The sequence below is a fragment of the Nicotiana attenuata genome, chromosome 2 (assembly GCF_001879085.1).
Source record: "Nicotiana attenuata strain UT chromosome 2, NIATTr2, whole genome shotgun sequence".
Taxonomy (NCBI): Eukaryota; Viridiplantae; Streptophyta; class Magnoliopsida; order Solanales; family Solanaceae; genus Nicotiana; species Nicotiana attenuata.
Window position 1 is genome coordinate 56,410,641 of NC_031990.1, and position 17,010 is coordinate 56,427,650.

At 38.1% G+C, this 17,010-nt stretch overlaps 1 pseudogene; it reads left to right on the forward strand.

The window, feature by feature from the left end:
* On the forward strand, window positions 2,860-4,776 carry LOC109219950 (annotated as a pseudogene).

Consider the following 17,010-nt stretch of genomic DNA (forward strand, 5'->3'; position numbering starts at 1 on the left):
GTTTTAAGCATTTTTAATTTGACAATAAGGTTGCAAATATTACAAGTAAATCATGCTTTTGGGCCCTAGACTACTCGGACTTAAGCATAATAGTAGCTACGCATGGACTCTCGTCACCTCGTGCGTATGTAGCCCCCACAAATAGGAGCACATATCCAATTAATTCACTTATGGGGCAATTCTCTCTTACAAGGTTAGAAAGGAGACTCACCTCACTCTGAAGTTCCATAACCGGCATTTCACGCCCTTCCGAAGACTCAAATTGATGCATAACGCTCCAAAACTAGCCAATAATTATGCAAACCCATTAATATATGCTCAATCACTCATGATAATCCAATTTATAAAAATTCCTAACCCAGATCGAAAAGTTGACAAAATCTCCCTCGGGCCCACGTGCCCGGATTTCAAAAATTTTTGAAGATAAACTTTACCCATAACCTCACGAACTCAAATATATAATTTACTCTCAATTTCATGCCCAAATTCGTGGTCAAAATTCAAAAATACCAATTTCTAGGTTCTCTACCAAAACCCCAAGTTTTCCTTAATTTTCCATTAATTTCCATGTTAAAATATATATACAATCCAAGTATTTAACTTGCAATATGTGGGAATCATTGACCTTGACATGGATGATGACGATGGAGCTCCAAAATCGCTCCTAGGTCGGCTCCCATGGAGGAAATGAGATGAAATGAGCCAAACCTATTTTTCCAAACTTATACACTGCCAAGGCGATTCTTCTTCGTGTTTACGAGCGCCCCATCGCATTCGCGATGAACAAAATTCTCAAAAGTCATTTCCCAACTCTTCTCAGACAGCTTCTAGTATAATGGCCGTAACCTTTTATACAAAACTCCAAATGACAAATGGTTTAATGTTTTTAGAATTAGACACCAAGATGTACAACGTGTATGTTTTGGTCATCTCCCAATTTCTTATAGATTTTGAGATATAAGCTGCCAAAGTCAGCCCTGTGCAATACAAATTTCTTCTTCATCTTCCCGGACAGCCTGTAGTGTACCAGCCATAACCTTATGTACACAAATCCAAATGATAATGGTTTACTTTTCTGGAAACTAGACACAAAGGACTACAACTTTTATTTTTGGATCATCTCCAAATTCCTTATAGATTGTGAGATATGAGCCTCCGAATTCATACATGCGTAACAGAAATTTTCTTCTTCACGAACTCGAGAACATCTTTGCGAACGTGAAGAACAAAACCCCTGAAGCCAAATCCTTCTTCGCGAATGCGAGAGGATCCTCGCGAACGCGAAGAACAACACTAGACACCAGCATCAGCTATAGCAAAACAATCCGAAATGATCTGAAACCACCCCGAAACACACCTGAGGCCCTCGGGACCCCATCCGATCACACCAACCAGTCCCATAACATAACAGGGACCTGCTCGAGGCCTCAAATCACATCAAACAACGCTAAAACCATGAATCTCACTCCAATTCAAGCTTAATGAACTTTAGAATTTCAAACTTCTACATTCGATGTCGAAACCTCTCAAATTACGTCCGATTGACCTCAAATTTTGCACACAAGTCAAATTCGACATTACGGACCTACTCCAGCTTCCGGAATCAGAATCCGACCCCGATATCAAAAAGTCCACTTTCGGTCAAACTTCTCAAAAACCTCCAAATGACTCCAAAATGACCTACGGACCTCCAAATCCACTTTCGATTGCGCTTCCAATACCAGAATCACCATACGGATCTATTTCCAGACTCGGAATCCCAAACGGACATCGTTAACACTGAAATGCACTTCATCCCAAATTTATGAAATTCACCCAAAAATGCTAACTTCCACAATAGGCGCCGAAATGCTCCCCGGTCATCCAAACTCGATCCGGACATACACCCAAGTCCAAAATCATAATACGAACTTGCTGGAACCTTCAAATCCCGATTCTGAGGTTGTTTACTCAAAAATTCAATCTTAGTCAATTCTTCCAACTTCAAGCTTTTGAAATGAGAATTTTCTTTCCAAATCCAATCCGAACTTCCCGAATTTCGATTCCGGCCATGCATACAAGTCATAATACCTGAAGTGAAGCTACTCATGGCCTCAAACCGTTGAATGACATGCTAGAGCTCAAAACGACCGATCGGGTCGTTACAAATCCATTTTCTAATTTTTCTGCAAACCTTTTCAGAAACAGTGCCAAATGGGCTATAAATATGCCTCGAATCCCAGAATTTTTACTTACTAAATTTTCTGATTATCTTCTCCTTCTTATGCATAATGTTTTCCAGTGTGTTTTACGACCCTTGAGTGGTTCGCCGTTCACCAGAGTTTTTGGTACCAATACGCTCGTGAGTTAAATCGTTCTATCCTGGGAGGAAATATTCTAGCACCTCGGGTAGTTGAGGGGAATAATTTTCTTAAGGACACACTATGTATTCAATGGGCTCGATTTATTCCTATATTATTTTCCAGAATTTATTTTGTCGTTCTGTTTCTACTAACTTTCTGTTTTTGTTTTTCCAGAAAGTTTACTGTTTTATTGTTTAATACATCAATAAAGTTTTAATAACAATCTTAAGGAAAATATTTTATTATATTCTGTATTCTATTTGTGGAGATTAAAACCTATGTGGTTTTCTACTCTTTCTAAATTTTACTATTCTGATTTGAAGATATAAAAACTTCATCAGAATATTGAAATTCAGAAAACGATTTGAAGAACATAAAAACTTCATCGTTTTCTGTGAAACAGTATATAAAATCTTCGGTTTTTATTTATCATACATACTGTTTATTGTTAATTACAGTATTGTTTACTGTTCTAGTTTTGCCATTAATTGAACTCTACTATTGTTAACGGTGAGAAATGGCAATTGATAACGGAAATTTTTCTTCGACTGTTGCGGCAACGACGATAGCCTCGTCAAGCCGGACTGCTATTCCACCAACCGAGAAGCCGGGGAAATTTTCTGGATCCAACTTCAAAGGATGGCAGCGGAGGGTGTTCTTCTGGCTTACCACACTTGGTATGCAAAAATCAACAGTGAAGAACCTCCAGTGCCTGCTGCGGACATGTCGGACAACGAGAAATTCATGATTGTTGAGGCGTGGAAACATGCAAATTTTCTTTGCAAAGGCCATATTTTAAGAGCTTTAGAGGATGACTTGTACAATGTGTACAGTGCGGTGAATACTTCGAACGAATTATGGCACGCACTTGAGAAGAAGTACAAGACTGAAGATGCATGCTTGAAGAAGTTCGTGGTTGCCAAGCTTCTAGACTATAAAATGATAGACATCAAAACTATTGGAACCCAAGTTCAGGAGCTTCAACTTATTTTTCACGACCTTATTGCTGAAGGTATGGTCGTGAATGAAGCATTTCAAGTGACTGTAATGATTGAAAAATTCCCTCCTTCGTGGAGAGATTTCAAGAATTGTCTTAAGCACAAGCTCAAAGAAATGAAGTTGGAAGATCTTGTGATTCGTCTCAAGATGGAGGAAGATAACAAAAAGCCGAGAAGAAGTCTTGTAAAAATTCAACAATCATGGGAGCTAATATCGTTGAGGAAACTGCTCCAAAAAGTAAGAAGAGGAAGAGGTCTTCTGGACAGACTAAGGAGCAGAACAAAAAGAAATTCAAGGGAAACTACTGCAATTGTGGAAAAGCTGGTCACAAAGCCCCTGATTGTTGTCTCCCGAAAAAGGATAAGAAGAAGGGACATGCCAACATAGTGGAGAAGAATGATGACATTGATGATCTGTGTGCAATGCTTTCGGAATGCAACCTAGTTGGAAATCTAAAGGAGTGGTGGATTGACTCTGGCGTCACTCGACTTGTTTGTGCTGTCAAAGAAGCATTTGCGACTTACTCTACTGCTAGTCCCGAAGAAGAGATTTCCATGGGAAATAATGCAGCAACCAAGATTGAAGGTTATGGGAAGATATTCCTGAAGATGACTTCCGGCAAGGTGTTAACGCTCAACAACATTCTTCATGTTCCTACTATTAGGAAGAATTTAGTTTCTACTTCTTTACTTGTGAAGAATGGATTCAAATGTGTATTTGTTTCTGATAAAGCTGTTGTAAGCAAGAATGAAATGTATGTTGGAAAAGGCTACCTCACGGAGGGCCTTTTCAAACTCAATGTAATGGTTATTGACAGTATGAATAAAATTTCAGCTTCTTCTTATTTATTGGAGTCAAATGATTTATGACATATTCGTTTAGGACATGTAAATTATAAAACCTTGCGGAAGTTAATTAATTTAGAAGTATTGCCAAAATTCTAGTGTAATAAATCGAAATGTCAAATATGTGTTGAATCTAAGTTTGTAAAACATCCTTATAAGTCTGTTGAAAGGAATTCAAATCCTTTAGACTTAATTCATACTGACATTTGCGATATGAAGTCGACAACATCTCGAGGTGGGAAAAGTATTTTATTACTTTTATTGACGACTGCACTCGACATTGTTATGTTTATTTGCTTAATAGTAAGGATGAAGCATTTAAGCAATACAAGAATGAAGTGGAGAATCAATTGAATAAAAAGATTAAAATGATTAGAAGTGATAGGGGTGGAGAATATGAATCTCCGTTTGCAGAAATATGTTCGGAATATGGAATTATCCATCAAACTACTGCACCTTACAGGCTTACACACCTCAATCCAATGGAATTGCGGAAAGGAAAAATCGAACATTAAAGAAATGATGAATTCTTTATTAATAAGTTCCAGATTACCGCAGAGTTGGTGGGGGGAAGCTATCCTTACAGCTAACCGAATACTTAACAGAGCACCCCACAACAAAACGCAATCTATTCCATATGAAAAATGGAAAGGAAGAAAACCTAACTTAAAATATTTCAAAGTGTGGGGGTGTCTAGAAAAGGTACAAGTTCCTTCACCTAAAAGGGTTAAAATCGGACCAAAAATGGTAGATTGCGTTTTTATTGGATATGCTACAAACAGTAAAGCATGTCGGTTTTTGGTTCATAAATTAGATAATCCCGAAATTCATGTTAATACGATAATGGAATTAGATAATGCTGAATTCTTTAAAAGCATCTATCCGTATAAAACTGAATGTGAGTCGTTAAGTGAAAGACCTAAGCGACCTCGGGAAGAACCAAAGTAAAATACTCCAAGTGTAGAAGATCCAAGGCGTAGCAAATGTCAAAGAACATCTACTTCCTTTGGACCAGATTTTGTGACATTCTTGCTTGAAAATGAGCCTCAAACTTTTAAAGCAGCTATGTCATCTTCTGATTCCGCGTTTGGAAAGAAGCAGTCAATAGTGAGATTCAATCAATTTTGGATAATCATACATGGAAATTGGTTGATCTTCCTCCAGGAAATAAGCCTTTAGGTTCGAAATGGATCTTTAAACGAAAAATGAAAGCTGATGGCACTATTGACAAATATAAGGCAAGACTTCTTGTCAAAGGTTATAGACAAAAGGAAGGCCTTGATTACTTTGACACTTACTCGCCAGTAACGAGGATAACATCTATTAGTGTGTTAGTGGCACTAGCAGCCATGTATGGTCTTGAAATCCATCAAATGGATGTTAAAATAACTTTCTTAAATGGAGAATTGGAGGAAGAGATTTACATGGAACAACCTGAGGGTTTTGTGGTTCCTGGTAAAAAAAAAAAGAAAGTGTGCAAACTTGTTAAGTCGCTTTAGGGACTTAAATAAACACCCAAACAATGGCATACCAAATTTGACCAAACAATGTTGGCAAGTGGGTTTAAAATCAACGAGTGTGACAAATGTGTTTACATTAAAACACTCTAGGTCATGAAGTCATTGTTTGTTTATATGTTGATGACATGTTGATAATGAGCAAAAGTATGGCAAATATAAATGCTACTAAGCACATGCTGGCTAGCAAATTCGACATGAAAGACTTAGGAGCTACTGGCGTGATCTTAGGAATCGAATTCATAAGACTCCACAAGGTCTAGCATTATCACAGTCTCACTACATTGAAAAAGTACTTGACAAGTTCAAATATTTGGATTTCAAGATTGCCAAGACTCCAATTGACGTGAGTTATGCACTTCAAAAGAATGAAGGTGAAAGTGACTCACAACTGGACTATGCAAGAGTATTGGGAAGTTTGATGTATATCATGAATTGTACGCGACCAGATATTGCATGTGCTATTAGCAAACTGAGTCAGTTTACAAGTAATCCCAATCTAATACATTGGATGGCAATGAAACGAGTTTTGGGGTATCTGAAACATACCCAAAATCATGCTTTGCATTATAAGAAATATCCTTCCATCGAGGGATATAGTGATGCAAATTAGATCACCGGATCATCTGAAGTTAAATCCACGAGTGGATATGTTTTCATAATTGGGGGTGGAGCAGTGTCTTGGAAATCATCCAAACAAACGTGCATCGCCCGTTCTACAATGGAACCTGAATTCATAGCTTTAGATAAGGCCGATGAAGAAGCTGAATGGCTCCGGAATTTCTTGAAAGATATTCTATTTTGGCCCAAACCTTTGGCACCTATTTGTATACATTGTGATAGTCAAGTGGTAATAGGCACGGCAGGGAGCGTTATGTATAACGGAAAATCTCGTCATATACGACGGAGACACAATACCGTTAGACAATACTCTCTAGTGGTGTTATCACGATTGCAGGGGCGGATTTACATTGGGTAAAGCGGTGTCACGTGGAACCGCTTCATCGGAATAAATAACTAAATATATGTGTTAAAATGATATCTGAACATTCAAAAGCAGTGAAATAATATTGGGTGACACCACTGGACAAACATGCACTCTCTAGTCCACCGGTTAAAATTGTGACATAATCCAAGAAGCCACATGTTCGATCCTCTGTGTTGTATAATTCGGTTATTTTTTTATTTATTTATAGTAAGTCAATTTAAAAATGACTGGACTGACCATACCTCTGCAATACTACCCTAGTGTTAGCCCCTAACAATGTGACTTGACGAAGGTTGGGCAGAATTCGTGTCAAGGGCTTGTACATTGCCCCTTGACATGGGTTCGTGGAAGTGATGACAAGCAATGTGCAAGGCTGGGTGTGTGTCTAAGTTGGTGATGGGCTTAGGCAGGTCAGCTAGGCAAGGTGCCTTGAGTGTTGGCAAGGCAGCCTTGGTTTGTGGGCGTCGGCAATGGCAACAAAGGCATGGCACTAGACAAAGGCATGCGTGGATCAGTGGGACGACTTAATTTATGGCAAGGCATGGCTATGAAATTAAGGGCGAGGCAAGGTCCAAGACAAAGCAGGGCTGGAGACAAAATGTGGGCAAAAAGCTGGAAGGCTAGTGTGCAAGGCATGTGATGCAAGTGGTGTGCAAGGCATGTGCTTTGGAAGTTGAAGACATGTGCAAAGCACATGAGCAGTTGACTCTACTGATTAGGACAAGGCCATTTCGTGGGAAAGAGTTTGAATTTGAATTCAAATAGAATGGTTAGCTTGTTTGTAGGAGTGTCATGTGCATGGCACATTGTCTTTACTGCCCTAACTGCCCCTTTGTAAAACTGCCATGGGCAGCCCCCTTTTTTATGTATGTATTTCGTTTGGCATTGGCAAGTAGAATATTGTGAGCCAAGTTAAATGTGAGTCCTTTTGTAATTCTGCGAGAATAATAAAGGTTGGGTATTTTACCCGTAATTCGGTGTGTTCTTAAGTTTGGCTAAAGTCTGAAAATTCTAAGTGTCAGGCTGTGTGTGCGAAAAGTTAGGCTGAGTAGCTGTGTTGTTGCTATTGCCGTGCAGTGTCAATATTTGCGAAAAATTGGCCCTGTAACAACTGGTATTAGAGCTTTGGTCGTGACTTATGGCCATGGCTGGTGGAACATCAGAGTTGCGTGATCGTGTGCAACAGTTGGAGGCGCTGATCGGCGTGACTGATGATCCTTTAGACATGGCAGATCTAATTACTGAGATTTACCGTCTAAAGGATGGCATGGATCAGCTTCGTGATGGGATCCAACAAACCTGTGAGGCTACGGATGGTAAAGTTGAAGATCTAAAGAAGGAGATCGAAACTTTGAATGCTGAAATTACTGTTCTTCGACGGGCATTGGCTGCTCCAGGCCAAGTGAGTGAAGAACGTTGTAAAGTGAAGATCCCTGATCCTAAGGAGATTGGTGGAGCGCTTAGTGCTAAGGAATTGGAGAATTTTCTGTGGGATATGGAGTAGTACTTTGCTGCTGCCAAAGTTCCGGACGGAGAGAAAGTCACAGTTACAAGCATGTACCTAACGGGAGATGCTAAATTATGGTGGAGAGCTCGCATGGCTGATGATGAAAGTGCGGGCAGACCCAAGAGAGATACGTGGGCTAAACTTCGGAAGGAAATGAAGGACCAATTCTTGCCTAGCAATGCATCTTGGCTTGCTAGGGATCGCTTGAAACGTCTAAGGCATCTATTCGTGATTATATTAAGGAATTCACTTCCTTAATGCTGGATATTCAGAACATGTCGAAGGATGATAAATTGCATAATTTTATTTCTGGAATGCAAGCATGGGCACGGAATGAACATAGGAGACAGAACGTGAATGAAACTCAACGGAAGGCTTCATTAATTTCTGCCATGATGGTCGAGAAAGGGTTGAAAAGGGGAGATGATACTTTCCTTGCTGCTATGGTCGAGGTGAAGCCCGATGTGAAGGTTGAAGTGCCGGACTGCGTCGCTCAAATTTTGAGTGACTTTGCTGATGTGATGCCACCGGAGTTGCCTAAAAATCTGCCACCACGGAGGGCTATAGATCACAAGATAGAGTTGATGCCGGGTTCGATGCCTCCTGCTCAACCTCCTTATCGGATGGCGCCAAAAGAGTTGACTGAATTGCGGAAACAATTGAACGAGTTGCTTGATGCGGGACTGATTCAGCCATCAAAAGCTCCATTTGGTGCACCTGTTCTATTTCAAAAGAAACAGGATGGGACGCTTCGGATGTGTGTTGATTATCGGGCGTAGAACAAGGTGACTGTGAAGAACAAATATCCGGTTCCGTTGGTGCAGGACATGATGGATAGATTGAGCAAGGCTTGTTGGTTCACAAAGCTTGATTTAAGGTCTGGTTATTGGCAGGTACGGATAGCTGAAGGTGATGAGTCTAAAACTACTTGTGTTACGAGGTATGGCTCATATGAATTCCTTGTTATGCCGTTTGGATTGACAAATGCCCCTGCTACGTTTTGCAACCTCATGAATGACGTGCTGTATGAGCACTTAGATGACTTTGTCGTTGTCTATTTAGATGACATTGTTATTTATAGTCGGAATTTGGATGAACACATGTCACATTTGATAAAAGTGCTGTCTTGTTTGAGGGAGTACAAGCTATATGTGAAGTGGAGAAGTGTGAATTTGCTAAACAGGAGATCAAATTTCTTGGGCACTTGGTGAGCCAAAATCAGGTACGAATAGACCCGAACAAGGTGCTGGTCATTGTGGAGTGGCAGGCGCCTAAGTCGGTGAAAGAATTGAGATCTTTCGGGTTGGCTAATTATTACAGGAAATTCATTGCTGGTTACTCAAAGAAAGCTGCTCCTTTGACGGATTTGTTGAAGAAGAACATTAGGTGGGATTGGTCAGAAAAATGCAATGCTGCATTTGATGTGTTGAAAGAAGCCATTGCCTCAGAACCTATCTTGCGGCTTGCTGATTTTGAGTTGCCCTTTGAAGTTCATACAGATGCGTCCGACAAGGCTGTTGGAGGTGTGCTGGTTCAAGAAGGTCATCCTGTAGCCTTTGAAAGCAGGAAGTTGAATGAAGCGGAGCAGAGATATTCAGCTCATGAAAAGGAAATGGTTGCTGTTATTCATTGCTTACAAATCTGGCGTGTTTACTTGTTGGGAACAAAGTTCGTCATAAGGACGGACAATGTGGCAAATACTTTCTTCAAAACTCAAAAGAAGTTGAGTCCAAAGCAAGCATGTTGGCAGGAATTTTTAGCAGAATATAATTTTGTGTGGGAGCATAAGCCGGGAAAGCACAACCAAGTCGCGGATGCCTTTAGTCAAAAGGAAGTCTTTGCTGCTGTTTATTCCATTACACGACTTGAGTCAGATTTTCTTGATAAGATCAAGTCAGCTGCTGTGAATGATCCATTGTACATAAAAATAATGAATCATGTGAAGGAAGGTACTGTGAGGAGGTACTGGATCGAGGACGATCTTCTCCATTTCAAAGGGGGGAGAATCGTTGTACCACTTGGTGACGGACTGCGTCGTGAGTTGCTGAAAGAGACGCATGATACACTTTGGGCTGGTCATCCGGGCATTGAGAGGATGATGGCGCTGCTGTCGCGATATTATTTCTGGCCAAAGATGGAACAAGATGTGGAAGCTTATGTGAAAAGCTGTCTTGTGTGTCAGCTTGATAAAACCGAACGGAAGAAAGAAGCAGGTTTGCTGCAACCTTTGCCAATTCCTGAAGAGACATGGCAATCCGTTTCAATGGATTTTATCAGTGGGTTTCCTAAAGTCAATGGGCTATCTTCGATTATGGTGGTGGTCGACAGGTTTTCAAAGTATGCTGTTTTTATTGCTGCTCCAACAGAATGTCCCTCTAAAGTTGCTGCAGAATTGTTCTTCAAGAATGTGGTGAAACATTTCGGTATGCCAGAGGATGTTATTAGTGATCGGGATGCAAGGTTCACAGGCAGATTTTGGACTTACTTGTTCAATTTGCTGGGCACAAATTTGAAGTTCTCAACGGCGAACCATCCCCAAACTGATGGCCAAACCGAACGAATCAATCATCTGCTGGAAGAGTATTTGAGACATTTTGTGACTGCGAGTCAACGAAATTGGGCTGATTTATTAGATTGTGCACAGATGTCTTACAACTTGCACAAATCTTCATCCACGGAGAAGAGTCCATTTGAAATCGTTTTGGGAAAGCAGCCAAGGCTACCAACGAAGATGGTGCAACAAAAGACTGGTGGGAAATGTCCTGCGGCATATCGTTATGGATTTGATAGGCAAATGATGATGGATGAAGCTGCAGATAGTTTGAAAGTGGCTCAGAAACGCATGAAGAAATATGCTGATCAGAATAGGCGTCCGTTAGAGTTCAAAGTGGGCGACAAGGTGTTGCTGAAACTTACTCCTCAAATCTGGAAAAAGATAGACACCAGGGTAAGGCATAGAGCCTTGGTTTCTAGATATGATGGTCCATTCGAAGTTATTGAGAAGGTAGGCGAAGTGGCTTACCGTTTGAAGCTGCCAGAGAGAATGAAAATACACCCCACTTTCCGTGTGAGTTATTTGCGGCCTTATGTGGAAGATCCTGAAGATCCGGATAGGCACAAAATGAAGAAAGCTCCTCCTGAAGTGCGCAATCAGATTGAGGACGAGATTGAAAAAATTCTGGACCACCGGGTACTTGGGATGCACAAGAAGAATAGGCGGACAGAATTCTTAATTCAATGGAAAGGCAAACCTGAGGCGGATGCAACGTGGGAGAAGGGTAATTCATTATGGCAATTTGAAGATCAAATCGAGGACTACTTGAGATCAACCTCGACGAGGGCGTCGAGTTCAACCGGTGGGGGTGGTTTTTTAGCCCCTAACAATGTGACTTGACGAAGGTCGGGCAGAATTCGTGTCAAGGGCTTGTACATTGTCCCTTGACATGGGTTCGTGGAAGTGATGACAAGCAATGTGCAAGGCTGGGTGTGTGTCTAAGTTGGTGATGGGCTTAGGCAGGTCAGCTAGGCAAGGTGCCTTGTGTGTTGGCAAGGCAGCCTTGGTTTGTGGGCGTCGGCAATAGCAACAAAGGCATGGCACTTGACAAAGGCATGCCTGGATCAGTGGGACGACTTAATTTATGGCAAGGCATGGCTATGAAATTAAGGGCGAGGCAAGGTCCAAGACAAAGCAGGGCTGGAGACAAAACGTGGGCAAAAAGCTGGAAGGCTAGTGTGCAAGGCATGTGATGCAAGTGGTGTGCAAGGCATGTGCTTTGGAAGTTGAAGACATGTGCAAAGCACATGAGCAGTTGACTCTACTGATTAGGACAAGGCCATTTCGTGGGAAAGAGTTTGAATTTTAATTCAAACAGAATGGTTAGCTTGTTTGTAGGAGCGTCATGTGCATGGCACATTGTCTTAACTGCCCCAACTGCCCCTTTGTAAAACTGCCATGGGCAGCCCCCTTTTTATGTATGTATTTCGTTTGGCATTGGCAAGTAGCATATTGTGAGCCAAGTTAAACGTGAGTCCTTTGTAATTCTGCGAGAATAATAAAGGTTGGGTATTTTACCCGTAAATCTGTGTGTTCTTAAATTTGGCTAAAGTCTGAAAATTCTAAGTGTCAGACTGTGTGTGCGAAAAGTTAGGCTGAGTAATTGTGTGATTGCTACTGCCGTGCAGTGTCAATATTTGCGAAAAATTGAACCTGTAACACCTAGCATGAAAAAGAAACATACTAAGTCTGTCTACTTATTTGTGATAAAGATAGCTTCTTCTTTTTTTTTTTCCTGAAATATTCTTTCACTTTTTTTATCTTTCTTTTTTGAACATTAAAATGATATTTACATCAATGCATTTAGATTGTTTCTTATTTATACATATTACAATAATTTTATTTATGTGTTCATTTATTTAAATGTGACACCGCTTGGAAAAAGTTCTGTGTGCGCCACTGCACGATTGACTACGTAAAGTCAAGAGATAACGTGTCGAATCCACTTACAAAAGGCCTATCTAGAGAGGCAGTTGAAAGAACATCAAACGGAATGGGGTTAAGGCCTAGGACAAGTCATCATGGCGGTAACTCTACCTAGCAGACTAGAGATCCCAAGAGCTAGGTTCAAAGAGATCAAACAAAGTTATGAATGACGGTTCAACATTGTCAAATAACTCAACCCATTTTCGTGATGAAGACAATGTACAAAATCGAGGTAAAGCATTAAGGCTTTTTGATGAGTCAATAAAGCTTAAAACTTTTTAATGATTTGCTAAGTCTGGCAGGATATGACCAGATAGTGTGTCTTTAGGATTACACGTTTAGGAATCACCTATGTGAGTGTGAAGTATAAGCCGCTTCAAGGGGAATGAAAGTAAAGGCCCATTCTCTAAGCACTCATGAAACCAGGCGGTGTTCATGGCTGAAACGAACACAACCGTGAGAACCATATATGGTTAAGGATTGATTGTGTGACTTATGTTGTCTAGGTATACAACAAAGCTCGACGGTTTAAAGATATCAAGTCTACTGATTGACCGAGTATATCCGATATAAGTTCACTACGGAAAGTTCAAAGTGAAACCTACTTATCAAGATTCAATTAATTCTTGCATGTAAAACACACACGCATCCGTGCATTCCTTTATTTTATAGCCATTCCCCATTCATGTGGGGGATTGTTGGGCTTTAAGCTTGGTGTAGCTTAAAGAGGGTGAATGGGAAATGGAGGGAAAATAAAATATTAGAGTTTCCCTCCTTGGCAAAAGGATATTGTCCCATATTGGAGGAAGAAAAGACTTTTGATGGGTATATATACATTTGCTTCTTCTTCTAGCTCTTAAAGAGTTAAGAAGAAGGCAAGCCTCGCGTCGTCGTCGTCGTCGTCGCTCGCTCGGCTCGGTTTCGGCTTCGGCTTCGGCTTTGGATTCAGATTCGGATTTGGTCAAAGATTGATTGATTAATCTTTTTGGACAAAATTCACGAAAATTCAATCCTAAATAACCCATGACCCGCGACTCGGTCCGAGTCTGGCCCGTTTCTTTCCCGGATTATTTTAAATCCATTTTCTAATTTTTCCGCAATATTCTCACCTGTTCCAACATCTATGGCTGTTCTGAAAGGTCGCAAACTTTTTCAGAAACAGTGCCAAATGGGCTATAAATATGCCTTGAATCCCAGAATTTTTACTTACTCAATTTTCTGATTATCTTATCCTTCTTCTGCACAATACTTTTCAGTGTGTTTTACGACAATTGAGTGGTTCGCCGTTCATTAGAGTATTTGGTACCAATACGCTGGTGAGTTAAATCGTTCTATCCTGGGAGGATATATTCCAGCACCTCGGGTACTTGAGGGGAATAATTTCCTTAAGGACACACTGTGTATTCAGTGGGCTCGATTTTTTCCTATATTATTTTCCAGAATTTATTTTGGCGTTCTGGTTCTACTAACTTTCTGTTTCTGTTTTTCCAAAAAGTTTACTGTTTTATTGTTTATTACAGCAATACAGTTTTAATAACAAAATGTAATATCCTCATAAGGTGCATGAAATCAACTTTATTTTTGGTAAAAGGAATCCGCATATAAGTCGCATCTTTCGTTGTATATTTTTAATATGTACTCTCTTATTTGCTATTTTACTTTTTCATTTATCTAGTCTCAGTTCTAAAGTTGTACATGCGAGGTACGTACATAGAGACTAGTTTTATAGAAACACGAATGTTTCGTGCTAAATGTTGAGCACTAAAATATCCCTAAAATATTAATTGACTTTTATACCCTTAACTATTTATATTAATTTTGACAAGAACTTATAATGAAAGGACACAACTATAATATAAAAGTTAGAATAAAGAGGTGTAGTAAAATAGGGATTTAATAGTGGAAGAAGTAGAGTTACAAATGAATACGAAAAAGTAACTCCTTAAACTAAATAAAACTTCCTCTAGCTAAACGTGGGACATACGTTAGAATTGAAGGAAGTTAGTTCAATTGTATAAAATCAAACATTTTCAGAGAATTAAAATTAAAATAATTCGTTTACAAGATTGAAGATTTTTTTTTTTTTTTTAGTTTTCGTTTGAATTCCAAGATGTGAAAAACAATGGTTTGATTAATTTTGTTTTCTTAAAATATTTTGAGTTTGTTACCCGATACTGACAACGCATTGTTATTCAAAAGAATTTTTGTACATTTAATGATATATTTTATTACAAATCCAACGTACTTAAACGATTTTGTATTTGGTTTTATAGTTTTAAAAATCTGATTTTGACCCTCTTTTTCAAGTTCCAGTCAGTAAAACTTTTTTCTTTTTTATTAATAAGATAACTATATCAATAATTCTAAGCTAGCATAACTATAGATAATGAAGAACTATAGGATCACATTTACAATGCACGATCAAGACTAAATCACATTGGACTGAAAGAAATTAAAATTTATTTGGATTAGGCTTAACTTATTTTTCACAGGGATTATTCCACATTGAATAAAACCGTAATACATAAGGACCGTCTAATATTTAATATTTTGAAGTAAAGTAGCTAAATATTGAATTCTTTAAACTGAAGCTCTAATTCATACTAATTTCACACAATATGTTGAATTATCCACTCACTGATTCAAATTAATTTGCACAAGGATTTATAAATTTGATGGAACTTCCTCTTATAAAGTTTGAATAAGATGTTTACTGTCTTAATTATTTTATAAAAAAAGACTCAATTTTAGGTTGATAGTTGACATCACATGGATATGTTAGATAATTAGCCGCTGAAGATGCTAGTGTTACGACTCTTTCGTTGACTCAAAAAATCATTCGGGTTACATATAATTACAAAGCAATGGCCAATTACGCTTTGTATTGACATATTAATTTACAAATGATAGCGGTTAATTAGATATATTAATTAATTCATCATATTATTCTAACAAATGATATTATTAGAATATATAGCGTTTAATTTTTTTTTTTTTTTACAAATTATGTGATACTTGACTTAAGATATTCGTGCAACACATGAGTAGAGAGTAGTTATATTTAAAAGTAACAATATGATAAAATACAACATGTAACAAACCATCCAAATAAAATGTTACATTCTAGTTTGATTTGTAATTTTATTTTGAAAGTCCAAGAATCCATTTATATTACAATAAACTTGTCATAGAGTCCTTAAGTTCATCTCTATTAATTCAATTATATTATTATCAAGATACTTTGGTAAATCATAACTCTTCAATTCTTTCACCAAAATAAATAAAAGAAAGAAAGATATTCATTGTACAAGTTTTATTAAATCTCTTCGTGAAAATTAGACAATGCATTTCTAGCTGAAGCTGGATGTGTAACTTCATTACATATTTTAGTTTCTTCTTTTCTTAAAGAGTAATTAGAATATATGTTTGGCATTGTATGTCACATTTTTTTTCCAAAAAATTGGCAAACTCAAAAAAAGCTGAACTAATGAAAAAATAACCTCAATAGTTTGATTTGGTTTTTAAAAAATCGATTTAATTAATTTGTTTTTTTTTTTTTTTTGGTTTTAAAAATCAGATTTCTTATCGCTAGAGAGAATTGATGTCCACACCACCCAGGGGTGTGGTGGGATCAATTGGATCTACATCTTTAAGGAGAAATCCGCCGTTTTGCTTAATGGCCCACACTACATGAATATGAATTTATTGGATAAGTAGGGTGCAAAAAGGTTAGAGGAATTACATATTCCCTTACCAAAAAGGAGTAACTTACATCTTCACTATCTAACGTGATTCTTCTCTCTGAATTGTTATTTTTTCAAATACGGAAAAGGGTTCAAAATGCCCCTAAATTATTGGAAAAGGTTTAAAAATACCCTTCATCCACCTATTGGGCTAAAAATATCCCTCCATCCACTTTTTTGGTTCACTTATGCCCTTTGACCGTTAGGTCAATGCTAAATTAAAAATAATTATTACTATTCTTTTTGTAAAGCTTAAAAAAGTTGCAAAATATTTCTTTTTTTAAACTAATGCACCAATAGTCCCACTAATTTAGTCTTCTTATTTTTTTCAGTTTTTACAAAAAACAATTAAGTTTTGACAAAAAAATATATTTTTTTCATCTTTTTTAAAGCATCTTTTTTTTGTAAAAATTGAATTTTTTTTCTAAAAAACAGAATTAATAAAATATTTTCGTTTTTTAAAAACTGAAAAAAATATTTTCAACAAAATATTTTCGTTTTTGAAAAATATTTTTTTTTCATTTCTTTCAGTTTTTTTAAACATTTCGTTTTATTTTCGTTTCTCAGTTTTTTTTAAAGAAAAAATATT